This window comes from Anser cygnoides, chromosome Z (assembly GCF_040182565.1).
Source record: "Anser cygnoides isolate HZ-2024a breed goose chromosome Z, Taihu_goose_T2T_genome, whole genome shotgun sequence".
Lineage (NCBI taxonomy): Eukaryota > Metazoa > Chordata > Aves > Anseriformes > Anatidae > Anser > Anser cygnoides.
The window spans coordinates 42,460,007-42,478,415 of NC_089912.1; positions in this window are offsets into that span (position 1 = coordinate 42,460,007).

The window sequence follows — 18,409 nt, forward strand, 5'->3', positions numbered from 1 at the left end:
TATTCTCTTTCATAATGTTTCTTCTCCTGACTGACTGACACAGGATTGCTGATCTAATTTAATACTAAATAGGATAGTCACAGATGCTGGTCATGGCATTGCAGCTGTAAGCATTTGGAAGAGCACTGAAAAAGAGAAAAACCTTATTTATTTACAAACAGCATTGTAATTATCCGTGATGGATAACGTGAGTGGGTGGAGAAAGGCTCTGTCCCTCATTTAACAGCTATTTCAATATTGCCCCTGGGACAGGGGATTCCAGAGTAAACCATCTCTAATGCCAGGAAGGAGGGACTCAAGACCAGGTTTTGAAGCAGGGGCTGGCTTTTCCACCTGACTGTTTGCAGGATTTCAGTACAGATGTGCAATCCAGAGAAGTATGTGATCCACTGAGTCTAGAACTGACAGTAAATGCAACTACAGTCTTGATTACCACCATCAGGTAAATTGCTATCCCTGTCTGATATTTCCGTGTCAGCCCATGAACTGAACCCAGTGATTTGCTCTTCCTAGCTACATAGATTGAAAAAAATGCACGCCTTAGTTTGTCAAGGAGTGTTAAAATTTGTGTGGCAATAGATGTAGTCTACTGCAAGTCAAAAATTTTCCCTATTTTTTTTTGTTAGTTTTATGACAAATAGAAGCCAAATGTTCACTTAAATAGTTGAGAAAAATGGCATAATTGCCTATTGCTTGCATGTATCTGATGATAAGCTACCTTTGCACAGAAAACAGGAGCTATGTACAGCTGCTCCCTGTGCTCACAAAGGATAATTGAAGAGACTGTAGTCTTCAGATTTTCTTGAGAACAACACTTTGATCTGTCTATAGCATTACCATGGTCCATCTGAGGCCAGGCTATGTCAGTTACGGGTTATTTTCTCATTTTCTTGGGATTGTTGATAGCCAGGGGATGGATGTCTGTCTATGAGCTATACTTGCAAATGTAGAATCTTTTGCTCTGATTATAACTTTGTGCTGAGAATGTCTCCCAAAGCAAAGCAGTATTAGAGATGGTTATTGTTGTATTCAGGTAGCAGTACAGTCCTTGCCCTGTCACAGGACTGCAGATCTTGGCAATCAGGGAAGGCATCAGAAATGCTTGCAATCTCATTTTTGGATGGGTGAGGCTGGAGGTGCCACAGGTGCAGAGTGGAGGAGAGAGGATGAAAAGAGGGTCTGGCCACTAAAACAAATTGGATGTTTGCGATTCCAGATGCAGCTGGTTAGTAGTCATCCTGACACATTCATTAATGGGAAAACACATGTAGCACAGAGCAATTAAAAGGCTGTCTAATATATGTGATGGTTTTACCTTGCCAGGCAGCTGAACTCCACTACAACCGCTCTCTCACTCCCCCTCAGAAAGGGAGGGGAAGAAGAAAAGGAAGGAAACAACTCATGGGTTGAGATAAGGATAGTTTAGTTAAAGGAAAAATCATTATTAAAATCATTTAACCAACGGAAAAAGGGAAAGGGGAAAAAAACAAAAAACAAACAAAAACAAGCAAAGGCCGTGCGGAAGTGCAGAGGAAAGAAGTTACTCTCTGCTCCCACCAGCGAGCGATGCTTGACCATGTCCTTGAAGCAGGGCCTTATAGCACATAGCCGTTGTTTGGGAGGGCAGATGTTCACAATGAAAACCCACGCCTCCCCTCTTCTTCCTTTTTCCACATTTTATTGCTGAATGCAACATCATATGGGATGGAATATCCCTTTGGTTGGTTTAGGTCCCTGCCCTGATGATGTTCCGTCCCCACCTCTTGCCCACCCCCAGCCTTCTTTTCCACAAGAAGTCAGGCTTTAATCCCATGCACTGTACCAGAAGGTGCTCCATGGAGACAGAGGATTTGACCTGCACTCTGCCTCAGAGGGGAAGACCCAGAGGAATGAGGAATGGGTGAGAATAATCAGCTCTGAAATATTTGCTTCCTTCCAGCAGTCATGTCCGAGAAGAAAATTGTGGTTTTCTATACCAGTGAGTGAAATCTTGAAACAAACCTCACACTGTCTTGGGATTCAGGAACTGGTCTTTATATATCTTGCTGTAGGGCTTCCATTGATTTTTAATGAGAAACTCAATATAGTAAGGCCAAAATAATAACTGTAGAACAGTCATTAAGAGGGGAAAGGTGGGTATAGGGGAGGTCTGTAGGAGGTGAAAGAGGGATAGATGTGCAAATAGCTTGGGCTTGGGCAACAGCCCTACAAGAGTGCTACTCTTTTTGGTGCGGAAAGAGCCTGACAGTATGCCGTGTGGCATGACATGTTGTCAAGCATTTCAGGCCATGGGCTGCTGCAAACAGAAGCACCAGCCCGTTTGGTCATACTATGCCCACTGCTCATGTCCTGCCTTCCTGGTACAGCCCATCCCCAAATCCCTCAATTCAGCTTCAGTTTCTGCCCAAACACAATGTTGGGGAGTGAACAGCAGCTGCTGGTATCTGCAAGAAGAAACGTTCTTCTGTCAGGCTATGAGAAACCCACCAGGACATTGTTGTCCTAAGTGTGCTTTAGAAAATTGTCTCTGTTGGCTTCTTGCTGCCATTTCTCTTGGAGATACTTTGTACTGTGACTTTGGAAGTAGGTAATTCAGTAGGAGAAACAGACTTAGGAGCAAAGGGAAAGTCCCACTGGAAAGTAAGGTACCAGTGCAGAACTCTTTTAGAGCTAAATCTGCATAATATCTAAACCAAAAGGTTTATGTCATCCTTTCGCAGTGGATGAGGACTGAGAATTTTCATGAATTCACTGTATATTTTAAGTTTCTGTCAAAAATATAAGTGGAGAAAACAAAGGAGTACCAAAGAAGTCAAGAGTTAGGAAGAGGAGAAGGAAAAGGAGAAGGAAATGCGGTTTTAGGGACCAGTGGCTACACCAAGAGTATCATGGTCAGTGTATCACAAAGGAATAAGCAAATTTTCTCCCTGTTTTGAGAACCAAACAAAAGAAAAACATAAAGGATATTTAGCATTTCATTGGAATCATTGATTTCCTTGTGGTAAGTATCAGTTTTATAAGGCTAAAACTGATCTGGCTGACCAACCTGTTTTTGACTTCATTGGGTTGTATCTTAGGAAAGAAAATCTGTTCATAAGGACACTATATAAAGTAGTCACTCATTAGTCATTAGGTATCAAGAATTAATTAGGTATTTCTAATGCAAAGAACAAGCAGTCATAAGTCACTTTTTCAGTCAAAGAATATTTCTATCTGAAGTACAAAATGTGTCACTGGAGGATGATGTATATGTTTTTCTTTCCCTCCCTTCCTGATCTGCAACCCTAAGCATCAGCTTTACTGAAAGCCAGTTCAGGATTGAAGAGGTTATGCTGTAAAGACTTCTGCTGTGCACTTGTTAAAAAAAAAAAAAAAATCAAGACAATCCACAGAGTCCTTTTCTTTCCCTAAAAACATTTAAAGATGAACAAACATAATGGCTGACAATGAATGTACTCTCTTCCTCTCATGGATGCAAACTTGGCCTTAGCAGTACAGAGTGAGTTGCACCCTTCGATTCCATCTAAGCTATTACAGAAATATTACTGTCAGAGTGTTTTGGTAGTACTGTGTACTGGAAAAACGTTGACAGCTTGTGCTTTCTTAGGGCTTTATATTTAGTGCAATCAGTGGATGCTCAGAGATAGATGCATTTTTTTCTGGAGACTTTTCTGATAGCTTTCCAGTTGTTGATACAGAAGTGTGCTGTTAATGCCATTTCTGATGTACAGTATGCTATGTATATATTAGCGTAACACATACCGTGGGAAATTATAGATGTTTTTAAATATGCCCTTTTAGATTGAAGTTTTAGGGAAAACCTGAGGTTGTCTGTGTGGAAGAGAATTATTTTTGTGATAATATTTAATACAGTTTTTAAAGTAAGAAAGCCTTAATCTTAAATTCATTGTGGGCCCAAAGTCTAGACCCCAGCTTATGCTTTCCTATCCCCTTAGGAAGAAGACATAGTAGAAATCTTATCACACACATATGCAGTGTTAGCAGAGGAAACAGAGCTTCACAGACCCTTTGAACCTCACCGAGCTTTTTAAAGTGTAATTGCATTGGGTAGTTCAGTGATGAAATTATTCTTTTTTTCTGTAGTGTTGGCAGTGAATTCTGTCTTGGGCTAAAGATCTTCCTGGCAAAATCATCACTTTGCAATAGGAATTGTGAAATAGAATTAACAAGATTGGATTATTTTTTTTACTTGATAAAACTTTAGATATGATATGTTCAATTCACTGATTTAATTGCATTAATATCTTGTAATCCTCTTCTTTCTTTTTGCTTCCTCTGTCTTAACATCAGCATAATTTGCTTAGTGGAGCACATAAATTCAGGAATGACCTGTGTTTGGATAAATAAGAAAGAATCTAATAAAATACAGAATTTAGTTAGGGTTAATTTATCTTTAATCATGATTATACCATAATTTCATGGCCTTTAAAAAAAAAAAAAGTGCTACAGTCATAAGTGATTTTTTTGGTCCTGTTCTCTGGAACCATACTTTTTGGCAAACTGCAGGACTTCAGGCCAAAAAGCTGGGTAAATTTCACTGCTGTGAAAGTGCATCAGGCTTTCTTTTCCAAGCACAGAAAGAGACAAAAAAGGGGAGATATATTTAGTCCCTCCACACTTTTCAAATGTACTGTGGACAAATAGCTGAGCTGCTGTAGGTGACCTCTTTGCTTCTCTACAAGGTTGGCTGATACTGCCCCATTCCTGAGAACATTGCTGGTGAGGGGCCTTGTGTCCCAGTCTTACACAGGGGTCAGAATACCTCTCACAAGCTGTGGAAAGGTTGCACAGGATCATTTACAAAAGGTGGAGCAAGTATTAATGAACAGAGAACGCTTTGAACTGCTTTCAGATCTTAATTTATGAAAATGCTAAATCTTTGGTTGTTCTCGAATGTACTGAGTACGAAAACAACATTGATGAGGAATGATGAGACTTTAAGTGGTGAGAAAGGGACAGGGAAAAAAAAACAATACAAAATGTGAAGTGTTGCAAGCAATAGAACTGTGAGGAATGTTTCCTTGGTGAAGAATTAATTATTCATTATAGATTTTCCCTGAATGTCGGCTGATTTATTTCTTTTGTACCACAAGTTATTTATTATACTGCAGCCTACGCATATGTACTGATTCCTCTTTCACACCACCCTTCCTCTGTGATAGATCCATGACTATAGAGATGATCACACCGAGCTTCAAAAATGTGCTTGCCTCTTGGCTAATGCCATGATGCTATACATGAATCTGACAGTTCAGTCTCATAGGATTTTATCTATTCCCTGAGTTACTGGTTTTGTTTTACGAATGCTCAGGCAAGCTCACTTACTGTGGGTTCTGTGCAGACCCAATGGAAAGCACAGCCCTTGACACATGGGAATCTGTGTATGTAAGGTGACAATACTGCGGGTGCAGGAGGGACATAATGAGACCTGTACGCCAGGGTGGCCAGAGGGTGGAGTGCAACTTGTTTGCTATTTGGGGGCATTTTACATGGAATTCTCTTGCTAAAAGTCTGGATTTTCTCCGGGCTCTGTAGATGTGAGTAGTCCTCCTGAGCTTAAAGAAGAGCTGGCATTTGAAGAAATGGTGTGTTGCCAGGCAAAATGCCTGCCATGGGGGACAAGAGCTGCAGCCTTGACAGGGAGAGGTCCCCAAGTGCACCCACCAGTGCCAGGCCTGCCCTTCCCCACACCGAAAACAGAAGAGCAAGGGAGAGGAGGAAAGCAACCTGGGAAGGTGAGGAGGATGCAGGACATCAGAGGGTCTCCCAAACTGTGGGTATTTATGAAACTGCAGCAGGAGGATGGGGCCTTCAGCTACATGAAAATGTGGGTGTGCAGCTCAGTGAGTTGGCAGTCAGCCCCCGCATGGCATGTCATATAACTCTTCTCTGTCAGATGTCCTTCTTTTTATTCTGGTTTTAGCCAATACCTTGCATTCATAACTGGCTATTTCAAGTAAACAGGAGGAAGTAGTGGAGTATGTATTTATCAAAAGAAAGCTGGCTAGTTTTAGACTGACCATTGTATACACAAGAAAAAGCAGAAAGAAAATGAAGCCATGACTGCAAACAGAAGCTGATGCCTTTTGTACTTCAGATGTATGACTTTCTTTACCATCTTGTTCTGAGATGATTTAGTCTGTTTTACCAAGTCAGTGAATAAAAAGCATCCTTCTGTACAAGGTTTGTGTTTTTAAATGTTGCTGAGAAGTATTTTAATATGTGCCCACCAATACATTTCTTTGACTTCGAGGTTTTTATGGACATCAACTTTCCCTGCAGGCTCGTATTATTCTGATCTTCAAGAGCATTCACAGAAGCACAAACTAACACAAAGCACAAACACTAACACAAAGCACAAACATTCACTGGCACAAACTAACATCACTAACTTGATGCAATGAGATACAGCTACAAATAACATCTTTACAGAGCTTATTAAAAAAGGGGGGGGTTGTAGTAAAATCACAGGAGCTTGCATGTAATGTGAAAGTAGTCATAAGCTAACAAATTAATACAATGTTTGCAGAATATTTATGTTACTTAATCTTTGTGTTTCCCAGTGTTCAGTCCTTCAGGAGGTAGATTCCTTACACAACAGAAAATAGGCTCTGTGAAAGCCACTAAACAGTAACCAGAGTTTTTGTTTGGTGGCAAATTTTACAAGTTTAACAGAAAGTTTTGAATTTCCCCTTAAAATAACTCTCATGAAGAAAAAGTCCTTTGTGATAATTAAAACAAGATGTCAACACTCTGCAAATATATTTTTCAAGTGAAACTAATAAAAAAAAGTTCTTTTCAAAATGAAATACCAAAACACTCCATTCTGGAGTTGTCCTCACAGAATATTAATCAAATTTATTTCCTCTTCTTTCTTTCATGTGGAGTAATGTCAGAACTGAATATTTGTGTAAAATTCTGCACTTTCAAGCAATTGGTAATTTCTGCTGGGGAAGAATACTGTTGGTAAATTTCCATTCATCTCTGAATATCAGAATCTGCAAATGATAAGTGGTGACTTGTGGGATGACACATGAGTATTTCTCAGCTGAAGGAAGGAGTTTGATTCAGGTTTGGTTTAATGAGATTTGGTCCAGCTCTCATTTTGCTTAATTGCTTGTTCATTCATGTCTATTATTATTATCTAACATATCTGTTAGCCCCTTCTCCAGTATAATACTGAGTAGGCCAAGAAGAGTTTTATTTGTTGATGCAATTGGCTACTGTTTTTTTTTTGTTTGTTTGTTTTTTTCCTCCTGTGAAAACACTGCGTGCGTGACTATTCAGGGCAGAATTATAATGCCCTTCATTGCAAAGCAACGATACACCACTGTTAAGTGAGCTGTGCCTCCTTTCTATTAGCTTGGGCAAAATGAAAAAAGATGTCTGGGTAGTTCAGGGAATTGTTAAAGGACTAAAAGCTCTTTTTATGTAGTTCGTTGGTTTGGACAGCTGGCCCTCTTCAGCACTTATGAAGAGTTGCTATGTTGGCTTCTTTATAATCCCTTGCTGGGAAGTAAACTGGTAGTCTCAAGCCAAACACCAGTGAGAAGGTCTGTAGTCACAAAAACCACCTGATGGGCTGCAACATCCCAGCACCATCAACTGAAGAGATGCACGTGAGCCAAAGACTCACACTGGATGAGGAGACAGACCACTGTAAAAAGTAGCTTGCTGGCAACCTGTTTGCTGGGGAGCTGCTACCAGTGGGGCCGCTCTGGGAGGCGCACAGGGCACCAGCAAAATAGGGATCTTGGTGGGAAAAGAAAGCGATGGGGGACCTAACAAGGCCAGGAGTCATCCAGGCAGGTGCTGCAGTGGCCATCTCCTTGGACGACTAAATGTTGACTTTTGTCCTTTCAGTTTTTTTGTCCTTTTAGTTTGTTGTTGCTCTCTCTCTCTCTCTCTCTCTCTCTTCCTTTTCAGAAGTTGTGCAAAATAAATACGTGACTATTGCATGTGATTGAGGGAAGTGCATGGTTTTCTGCTTCCATCTTGCTCCAGAGTATGTAGGAGGATTTTGTTTTACTTACTTCCTCCAACCTACTTTCTAAGTATGTAATACTAGTCCAAAAGACAAGTCTGTGAAATTTCAGACTGAAATGTAAAAATTGCAAAAAGTTGGGTATGAATGAAAGCAAAAGTTTCTAGAAATATAGTTCGATAAATTTAATTCTCTTCTTTGGGGTCACTGCAGGTTCAGCAATAATGCTGTCCTCATTTAGTGCTACATCACATTCCTAGGGAACCCAGAGAAGAAAATAGCTACAAGATTATAGATGCCTGCATATCTTAGAGTGACCACAAAGGAATCCCTTGTAATATGCCTGGGAATTAAATGAGGTAATTAGCTCTTGCCTCCCTCTCTGCTGGAACTTGCATGTTCTTAAGCACATGTGTTATCCTGCTGTTTCTGATCACGGGAGATGTGATCGCTTGCCATGAACTGTGTGCATATGTTACTTTCACAGCCTGGGAGGTTGAAGGGAGCCTCGTGTCTGCAACAGAAGCCTGTAGATGACCCCTCTCATTTGCAGGCTAGGTGTGTTCAAGAGAAGTTGCAGGCCAGTTTCAGATGCCTTAAATAGGAAGCCTGGGATTTGAATGTAAAGCAGCCGTTCAGGAAAAACACATCTTAAGGATCTTGTTGCCAGGCAAAACTATATGGTGCATAAAATGAAGTTATAACACTATTTTCAACAGGATACCAAATGAACTATCCATCACAAAATAGGCAATACATTTATTGGCCTGCCTAATGGTACTATCTCTGGTGAACTGGTTACTGCAACATTTTTTCCACCCTTTATTAGCCTAGGGGTGAGTGATGAGTTTTCAGTGGGTTCTATGGCTGCCTCTCCCCAAATGCAGATTAAAATGACTTTTCTTTCCCAAATATTTGACTCCTTCTGTCACCAAAATATTGTTTAAATTATTCCAGACATGAATGAGAATGATAAAAATAAATCCTCTTTCACTGAAAATTGTCCCTCAAAGCAAATCCTGCCTCTTTACTGGTAATAAAAAATATGGCATTGATGGGATTATTAATTTTCTGATTCTGATACCAGATATGTGTCAGGAAATAATACTATTGGGTTAAAGCGTAGCATTTCAACACAGATATAGGATTTGTGTCTTCAGTGTGAGTATGCTCTATAAACAACATACCCAGTATCACCCCGTAGTTCATATTGTGTAATGGGGGATAATTGGGCCCAAATTCCATAGTGCAACTGGTATATCTCTGGATTTTATGTGTTATGTGCAGCCTAACAGTCTGAGACATTTTTCTACAGTGCTACCCATGTGGGAACTTTCTATTTTGTGTAAATGCTAATTGTGCAACTAATTTGCTATAAGAAATATGGTAATAACTGTGGGTCATCCTCAATTTTTGTTTTCCTGCTAGTGGTATTGCAGTTAAAATCTTTGTGTACATGTTGGAAAAAGGAAACTGTGGGAGTTGTGGTTGCTTTGTACTTTGTTGACACCACATTCAGAGTGACTTGAAGCTTCTTCAAGGCCACCTGAACAGGCTGGACCAGCGTTTGAACAAATGTTTCTTTAAAATGACCTCTGCCTTGTTTTCTTGCACCTCAAATTCAAGAGGATTGTTTTCAAATTAACATGCAGAAGGAACATACACACATGTTTCTTGTCAAAATGATTTTTTTGGTGAAAAGGTTTGCAGGAAGTTTTTTTTCAGCAGTTGTAATGTCAAAGCTACCCAAGGACAGAAGTAAGATCATTGTGAAAACAAGCAGTGCTGAGCTAGAGAGAAAGGTCCAGGAAAAGAAAACAAAAAAAAAAAACCAACACAATGTAAGCAATTACTGCAAAGAGCTGTTAGCTTCTTTGCCATTGAAGGAGAATATCTTCCAAAGCCAATGTGTTTTCTTTGTTTTCTGGCTTACAACAAACCATTAAAAAGGCAAAGAAACACTAGAAGAAACATAATTTAAAAACCTCACAGAAGTTAATCCAAGCCCTGGAGAGCAAATAATTTTGTCCCCTTTTCAGGCTGATGGATTCAGCATCTGATGATTTGTATGAAAAATAATAAGAAACATGGCTTTCATTACTCCATTATGCCTTTGATTTCTCTCCTCAACTGCTGTTTGCTTGTTATTCAAGTGATCATGACTCTGAGTCACTTGTGATGTGTGGAGCAGCACAGCTCAGAGCCGGCTGGCAGCAGTTCATGTCTCTCCCTGGAAGAAATCAGAATTGAACATGCCTGGTCATGGTGTTACCTGTGTGACATGAGCAGCAAGTCTGCATCCTAGGAGCTGGTTGTGCTTCTTCTACCATGCCCAACCCCACAATGACTTACTTCCCAAAGAGCACCATCGCAAACCGAGGGCCTTCATCCTAATTTCTTTGATATTCTGTCTTCTGGGTAAGGAATGCCTAACAACAAACTTGTTAATAACTTGTTAGTGACACAACTAACTATGCACGATATCAGGCGTCCTTTCTGTTGGAAAGAAGTTTATTGCTGGTACCTCTCAGGCCCTTATCCTGCCAACTTCTCATGCAAAGTTTTTATCGGAGTTCATAACTGTGGAAAGTGACATACGAAAGGAGGTGAGTTGGCTTTAACTAATGAAGTTTGAGAAACATTAAAAAAAATTGTCCAAAGTCTTTGTCCTCCATCATCTCTTTGACGCATGTCACCACGAAGCTGGTTCTAATGGAGCAATACCCCTCAGCATGAAACGCCAGGTGTCCTATGGTCCAAATGCAGTCCAAAAACACATCTAGTCAGGGGACAGCTTCTCAGCCCCACTTTTCTCTCTGGCATTGCCAGGCTGCCTTTCCAAAGTCTGGGGAGCTTTTTGCACTTTATTTATCGGCAGTGACTTTAATCACAGTGTGGTTGTTTTTTTTTTTTCTTTTTTTCTTTTTCTCTTCTTCCTTCCAATGATGGTAGTGTATCTTCAGCTTCTTGCTCTACCTACTTTATGCAGCTGAGCTGGAGTGCTTTGTGGGCTTGGTCCGTCTGGTTCCTCCATATTTACTTTTTCTAGTGGGATTAAATAGTTGCATTTGCTGTAAATTCTTACAGTGACAGTAGTTCTTCCAGCAGGTAGGAGGATGATGGCTCACCTCGTCTCAGGTCTGTTTCTGACTGACCACAGAGGACTGGAGTAACCCTTCCTATGCTTAACAGTCCCTCGAAAGGCTGGCTGCTGGCAGCCAAGTAGTGATTGTTACTACCATCAGTCCTGCCCTTGGAGCTGCTAGCAGCACTCACGAGACGAGAAAATGAAGCAATTTCATGTCCTTTGTTTATGGAGAGCCACAAAGTCTGCGTTAAAGGGGACTCTGCTCGACTCCAAGTGGCGTGACAGGAAACCTCCGTCTCTCTCCTCCCTTCAGCCTAAACTCTGCGTGACAATCTTGTTGCTCCAGGAAAAGGATGAGGATGTTCTTACAGAGAAAGCAGAGCCCACCCTTTTTGCTGTGGTAGTGGGTGATCCGTGCACTGACGTGTGAAAACAGATGCGAACATTTACTAGCCACGGCTGATGATGCATCCTTAGCTCATGAAAGGGCTGTTAACATTGTCTAAACAATTGCATCACACTTATTGGTGTACCCTGTATGCAAAAGAATAGAAAACATCTGCTTCAAACAAGAAAGTCTGGACATTGGGTTTGTTACGGGATCCAATAGGAACAGACTGGTCTAAGTTCTGGAGCCAAACTCAGTCCCCGTTTAATTTCATTGGTATGATACATATTTTTATTTTTATTATTTCTTTGAATAATAGCAGAGACAAGTTTGTTCCACAGTCTTGTTATGACACTATGGTTAGTGGCAAATTTGGAGGCTAAACATTTTCTCAGAGATCTGCAACACTTTACAGCTTTTGGGGAGATGTTCCTTGAAACTGCATACTCTAAAGCGTCAGGGGGCCAAGTATCTGACAATGGATGTTTAATAAAAACAAAGCCAACACTGTGATCACCTCTTTTTTCATTCTATGAAAATCTGTGGCAGACAAATGGAGATGAAAAAGTTAATTTTTAAGGTGTATTTCTCTTCATTTGTAAGTACTGACTTTAAGATGTTGCTGGGTCTGTGTGTAATGGTGTGGAGTGGAAAACAGCCTGACTATCTAGAAGGAAGAGATGCCAATTAAAATGATGCAGAGTAAGTCAGATTTATTTTTTTTCAAAATCGAATCAAAATAATATTACGTCTTTGTAATAAGTCCATAATCACTCCTTTGCTTGAGAAAATAAAACTGGTTCTGAAAATTTTAACTGTCTTTTCTTTCAGCTTGTAGAGCAAAATGATTCTCATTAAACCTAGAAAGTCAAAAGCTGAATTTCCTGATATCAGTGGGAGTCTTTGTTGTTTTTAAGAAAATAGCAATTTCCTTCATAACATTTGTCATCTTTTTGACCCCCTTCCCTTGATTTTTATTTTTATTTTATTTTTATTTTTTATTTTTATTTATTTTTATTTTATTATTTTTATTTTATTATTTTTGATGCACTTATAGGAATAAAAGGAGAACCAGAGGGAACTGTTTGGAGGTACAGTATGTCTACCATGTGTTTTCAAATGTTCTACCTTCTTTTTGAAATATGAATTTCTTTTCAGATGCCTCACATAAAAATTAACATACTGATTTACAATACTTCTGATTTTACAGTGAAAGCAGTAGCACACAGACACTTGTGTCTTTCAAATTATAATATATAGTCTTTAATAACAGACGGTGATAGCTGATCTCATTTCAAATAATATCTTGGTTTTGTACACAGAAAAGTACATCTTGGCTTCTCACAGCAATTTAAAAATAGATGAATCTTTGTTTACGGACAGGGAAAATGAAACACGGAAGAGTGGAAGGATTTGCCAGAGGGATTTATATCCACAGCAGATCTGGAAATAAAACTTAAATTTCCTGACTGAGCACTCCAGTGTAACCAAAATGTATAACTTTTCCCACTTTTGAATGTTGATGTTTCTGAACTGAAAAGCAGAAACCATCGACAGAACTCCCAATATTGCAGAGAAAACTGTAATATTGGGAGTTCAAGGCAGGTTATGAAAAAATGTCATATTCCGTGGAAAAAACACTTATCAAAACCATGGAGTTAGAATGAATTTTGACTTCTAATTCTGTACTGAGAAGGTAGCTGAGCAGTTCTTTGGGTGCACTTATAAAATAACGTTACTTCTCCCCCACACACCTGAATCAGTAACTTTGCAGAGCAACAGGATCAGCTTAAATATACAATATTTAATTATGAGTTAGCAAAATAAGTACTGTGAGGATCTCTCTCGATATGCTGCATTGCCTCCTCAGTGGTTGTTTCTAATGGTCGGGCTATGCTTTTTATTGTTCCTGTTTCCTCATCTTTTATTTTTCGTCATGCACATGCATGGTCATTTTCACTGTGTTTTCTCAGCTGAGAAGCAGACTTGTTTGTCTCAGCTGCAAAACAGCAAAACGGGGGTAGGACGTTTCTCGCAGACTCGACATGGTCACTGCGCGGGACGTGATTTCCTGCCCGCTAATCTCCTCCCCAGGCACAGGAGCCTTCCCAGGCTGGCCGAAAGGCAACACGGTGTCCGGTGGTGGAGGCCTGAGCGCTGGGTCGCAGAAAGGGAAGAGCAGCCCTTCGCAGCCAGCCTGGCAGCACCCGCAGCTGCAAATCAGAAGCAGGCCCGTGGTGCCAGCAAACACATGTGGGCCCTCAACGCCTGGTGTCAGTGCACTGCCCGCACCTAGTAGGTGCCTGTGGCAGACCCATAAAATAGGCTTTACTTTTTCCTCACTGCTTTTGTCTTAGAATATTGGAGTTTTTATGATTCATTTTGTGTAAGTACCCAAAAGAAATGAGTTAAATATTAGATGGAAACATATTTATTTCCCCTTTCATAAGAACATGTGCATCCCTGCTCTCTTGTGCTCTTTCTCTTTTGTGTTCATATCCTCCCAGGCAGTTCTCGTGCTCACAGTTTTTTTAACAGGACTTTTTTATTTTTTATAAAATTTAGACTTATAAAAGAAATAAATCTCTCTATTGTTCTCTTGGGGTGCAGCTGTGTTAAACTGTAATCATGGGAGTTGAAACAGGTTTTGTCTCACAATAACATTTATATTCGTTTCCTGACACTCTTTCCTAATAACATGAGTGTCTTCAGCTGACCGAGGGGAAAAAAAACCTCCACTGAGCACTTCTGAAAGTAAAATAACACTTGCACAGCACAGAATAGTTACTGCCATATTACAGTATTTTTAAAATTTTCTTGCATTTGATAAAGATCCATTAGATCTCTAACTTAAAAGTTATTATTTCCATTTTCCCCTGTTTGTCCTCTGCCAGAAGTTTCTCCTACACTTCTACTACTTTTGCATTGAAGATTAATTAAGCCACGTCTCATCATCTACCTTATATGCCTCCATTTTTGCTTGGTTATTTGTTTGTTTTTTCCCTCAAAGATGAGCACAAAAGAATGGATCAAAACATCTGGGAAAGAGGCACAATAAAGCTTGCAAAGTCTCATGAAGTTGGGTAAATGGGAGACGTCCAGCTCTTTGGGGCACTTACTTCTGCAAGGAGAGCGAAGTGGATGTCTCTGTATTTCAGCTTTTCCACCTGTAGAAGTTATTAGTGTAGTAAAAGAATGTTGTCTGCATCTCCTCTCTATGCCCAGACCTTCAGACAGAATATTAGTCTAAATATTAATCTAATTTTAAGCAGTGATACATGCACAAATGTGGTAATCTTGCTTTGGAGAAAAGATGCTAGAGATTGATACCTTAGTGGCTGAAAGCTGACGTTAACCCTTTTTAAAAAAAAGATTCATTTTCCTTTCTTTTTTTTGTGAGTGTGGTTTGTTTGCTTGGTTGGTTTTATAACATACTATTCAATAAAAGATGTTTACAAAGGACATAAGATATTACAAATATTATTGAAAATATGAAAAAGTGAGCTCTTTTCACTTTATTTTTCATTTCTGAAGATGTTGCTGTGGAAAGCAATAGTCTGCTTTAGATGAGTTTGAAAAGCCATACAGAAAGCTTGTTTTTATGAAGTTAATATTTGTAACCAATAACCTATCTTTGTTTGTATATGAGAGAGACTTCCAAGCCCTTTAGGAATGCCTGCATAAGTAGGATATAAACACAAAACAGTTCCATGTTTTTGTTTGCATCTTCCATGTCTGCCCTGAAGCTGACACATACCCCTCTATGCCTTAATGAACACTAAAAGCACTGTGAGTCTTTGTTATTATAACCTTTCCTTTAGCACAGGAGAGTGTCTGGATCCAGGACTGAGTAAGTAAGAAAATAACACGCTTTTTTTTCTTTTTTTTTTTCCTTTTCCTTTTTTTTTTTTTTTTTTTTCTGAGAGCAGGGTTGTGAAAGTGATAATCTGCAGGATGCAACGGCTGGGTAAACTGCTCGCATGGAAGGAGCTGCCAATAGGAAGAACATCTGTAAGGGTCTCTGTATTATCTCAGCCTCACCGTGTCTCTGTTATTATACACCAAAGAGTACTTTTGGCAGAGTGCTGTCACAGACCTTTTCTGAATGTAATCCTCAGGGGCAGGGTAACAGATCCAGTGAGAGGATATCTGACCCAGCTGGTAAGTACCTGCTGCAGAAGTGACTCAGAGCTGCTCTTCTCTCCCACATCCTCGTGTCCGCAGCTCTGTGGGAAGTTAACTGCTTCCAGTGGTTTGCAGTGTTATTTACAGCAAGGTAGACACACAAACCTTGCAGATGTCACCCACAAATGGCACTCAGTATAAATCTCTCCTTGTAATTTGACTATATGAAAACCAGCAGGAAGGAAAAGTAGAAAAGACAAGTAAGTTCAGGTTTGAAGAGAACAGCCATCCAGCTCAGAATCTTTACCCACCACTAATAATTGCTTTATTTCTTGCTCCAAAGCAGGCAAAAGTGTAGGAAAGAGGGTTCAAGAGCTTATTGGCCACAGCCCTCTTGTTTAGCCTAAGAGAAACACCATTGAGGATAAGTACTCAAAGCATGGGGCAGCTAGAGGGAAGGCACTGAGGTGGCTGCAGCTAGGAACAAGGCATTTTGGACTGGTCTCTTTAGAAACGGGAGGACAAAGTACAACCACTGAGGCTGCAAGGGCTTCTCTACTAGTAAAGGTGCTGGAGGAAAAATGTATGAAGGATGAAACAGATACAATAAAGGAGAAGAGGTGACTGGAGAAAGGAAAATAATTTTGGTTACAGAAAACTGCTTTTTTTGTGAATTTTGCTTCACCTAAAAAAGAAGTAGGAAGGCCAGTAGCAGCATATGCCTGCTGGAGAGTGTGGCTGTTTCAGTTAGCATAGCATTAAGCTTAACAGTCAGCAAAGCCTGACTTCAGGAGTCTTGTCTTTCATGCTCCTTGCATGCTATACAATATTTATATTGCTCAAAAACAATTATCAACAGTGTAGTGAAGGACAACAACATGTTGGAGAAAAAAGCCTGGCCCTGAAAGTGATGTGGTTGGGCTTCAACTCTGTAAAGCTTCAGCTTACTGTGAGGTCTTACGAAGGACACTTAATGCGCACATAATATGTGCGTGTCAAGTCATTCACCATGACCAACTGTTTTTAACATCTCTCAACTTCTGTAAGATATACAGAAAAGCCCTTGGGAAGCTTTATGTATAACCCTAGCCCAGTCAGTCGTCCATGTGACCCTGACATGGCTCTATCTCCTACCAGCCTGAAACTTGTGCGTGGGCTTTGAGTGAGGCTGAACTGTTTTTGAAAATTCTGGAAGAAAAACATACAGCCATGCCATTTTGAAATGTAATATAAGAGGAAGGAGGACGATCCCTAAACAAACAAAAATGAGCAAATGAGTCCTAGGGATTTTATGTGAACGTGTTGGTAGTGCCAAAGCCACATAAGGCCAAAGTCTGAATAATCTAATTCTAAGAAAAGACTTAGTGAGTTTAATAAGCGCTACTGATTGTCTCAGTGAAAGATGCCTGAGATTTAGCAAAAATGAACCTTTGAAAGGCATTATTTCAGTAGTTCCAACCATAGCAATGTTTTAGTCATGCTTTGCCAACTTTTCTGTTCAGATGCTCTGCGCATGCCTGGATAGCTAATTAGTCTCCTTGCTAAAAATATGTTAAGTTAAAACAGTTGCCCTTCATTCCAAAAAAGCTTCTTTCTTTAATTTTGGCCTCAACCTTACCAAAGCACAAGCACAAGGTCATTTTAATTACAATCACCCAAATTAAGGTATTTACAAGAAGGCTCAGATCTTTAATTCCCTGCTCAATCATCTGTTAACTGTTGATCGCTTAATGACAGAGAATGTGTTCTCTGACTATAACACAAAGAAAATATCTAATTTTAGAACTAGTGACATCATTCTTTCTCCCTTCAAACCACAGAAGTTAAGTCACAGAAAGCCAATGTTATCTGATTTGGACTCAAAATAAGAAGATTATTTTTTTTTGTCTAAAAGCCAAAATCTGTCCTTGGATACAAACACACACCTCTGGAGTTCATTTAAAGACCAATGTCTATAACTAAAAATAGAATAGAGCTTGCTTGGTTTGGGTTAAAGTTCAGTGCTGCTGTGCCACCGATGAAGGGATTATCATAGATTACATCATTGATGATCCCCTTTCTCAGCACTGATTCAAAAGGCTGAAAAAATCACCCCAAATTTATAGGAAAAATAAATATATAGAAAGCTGCGTGTTTAGAGTGCTGTAATGGGCTTTGACTTACTAAATCATACTTAGAGGAAAGAAAGTATTTCTTGCAGTAATTATAAAAGATTTCATAGGAAATACTTGTCTGGTTAGAGAAAGTTATCACATTAATATTGGTATAGAGGGCCTGTCTAAAAACTCTATAAATCGCGAATTTGTGTTTTTGCCCTGTCTGTGCACTTGGCCTGTGCAGTGTCAACTTTGTGTACTCCGTGTTAACTTAAATCCATATAGCTGGACTGATACCTGACATCAGCTCTATTGATGTTCATCCATCTTGTGCCAGGGCATTTTTAACATAAAGAGCAAATTAGCCAAAATAAAATATTAAAAAGTGCCTTTCTTTGTGGTGCTTATAGTGGAAAAAGATGGGCAATAGTTAAATACTTTCAGAGAACTGTGCTGTGTATGTTGCCAGCATTTTTTTCTGAATTTAGAATGAAATTACTATAGTATTGTTTCTCTCTTTAAACTTTTTCTTCCTTTTGAAGCTTCAGTGTCTATGATTGAAAATACATCTCCAAACATATAAAACATGCACTGATCAGATTTCTGTCCCCTCTGCTATTTTATTTTACTTTGCAGATGTGTATTGAAAATGGAGTTGAAATGCAATATACATACTGGCAGGAGGAAGGTTCATTTTCTGAAATTTT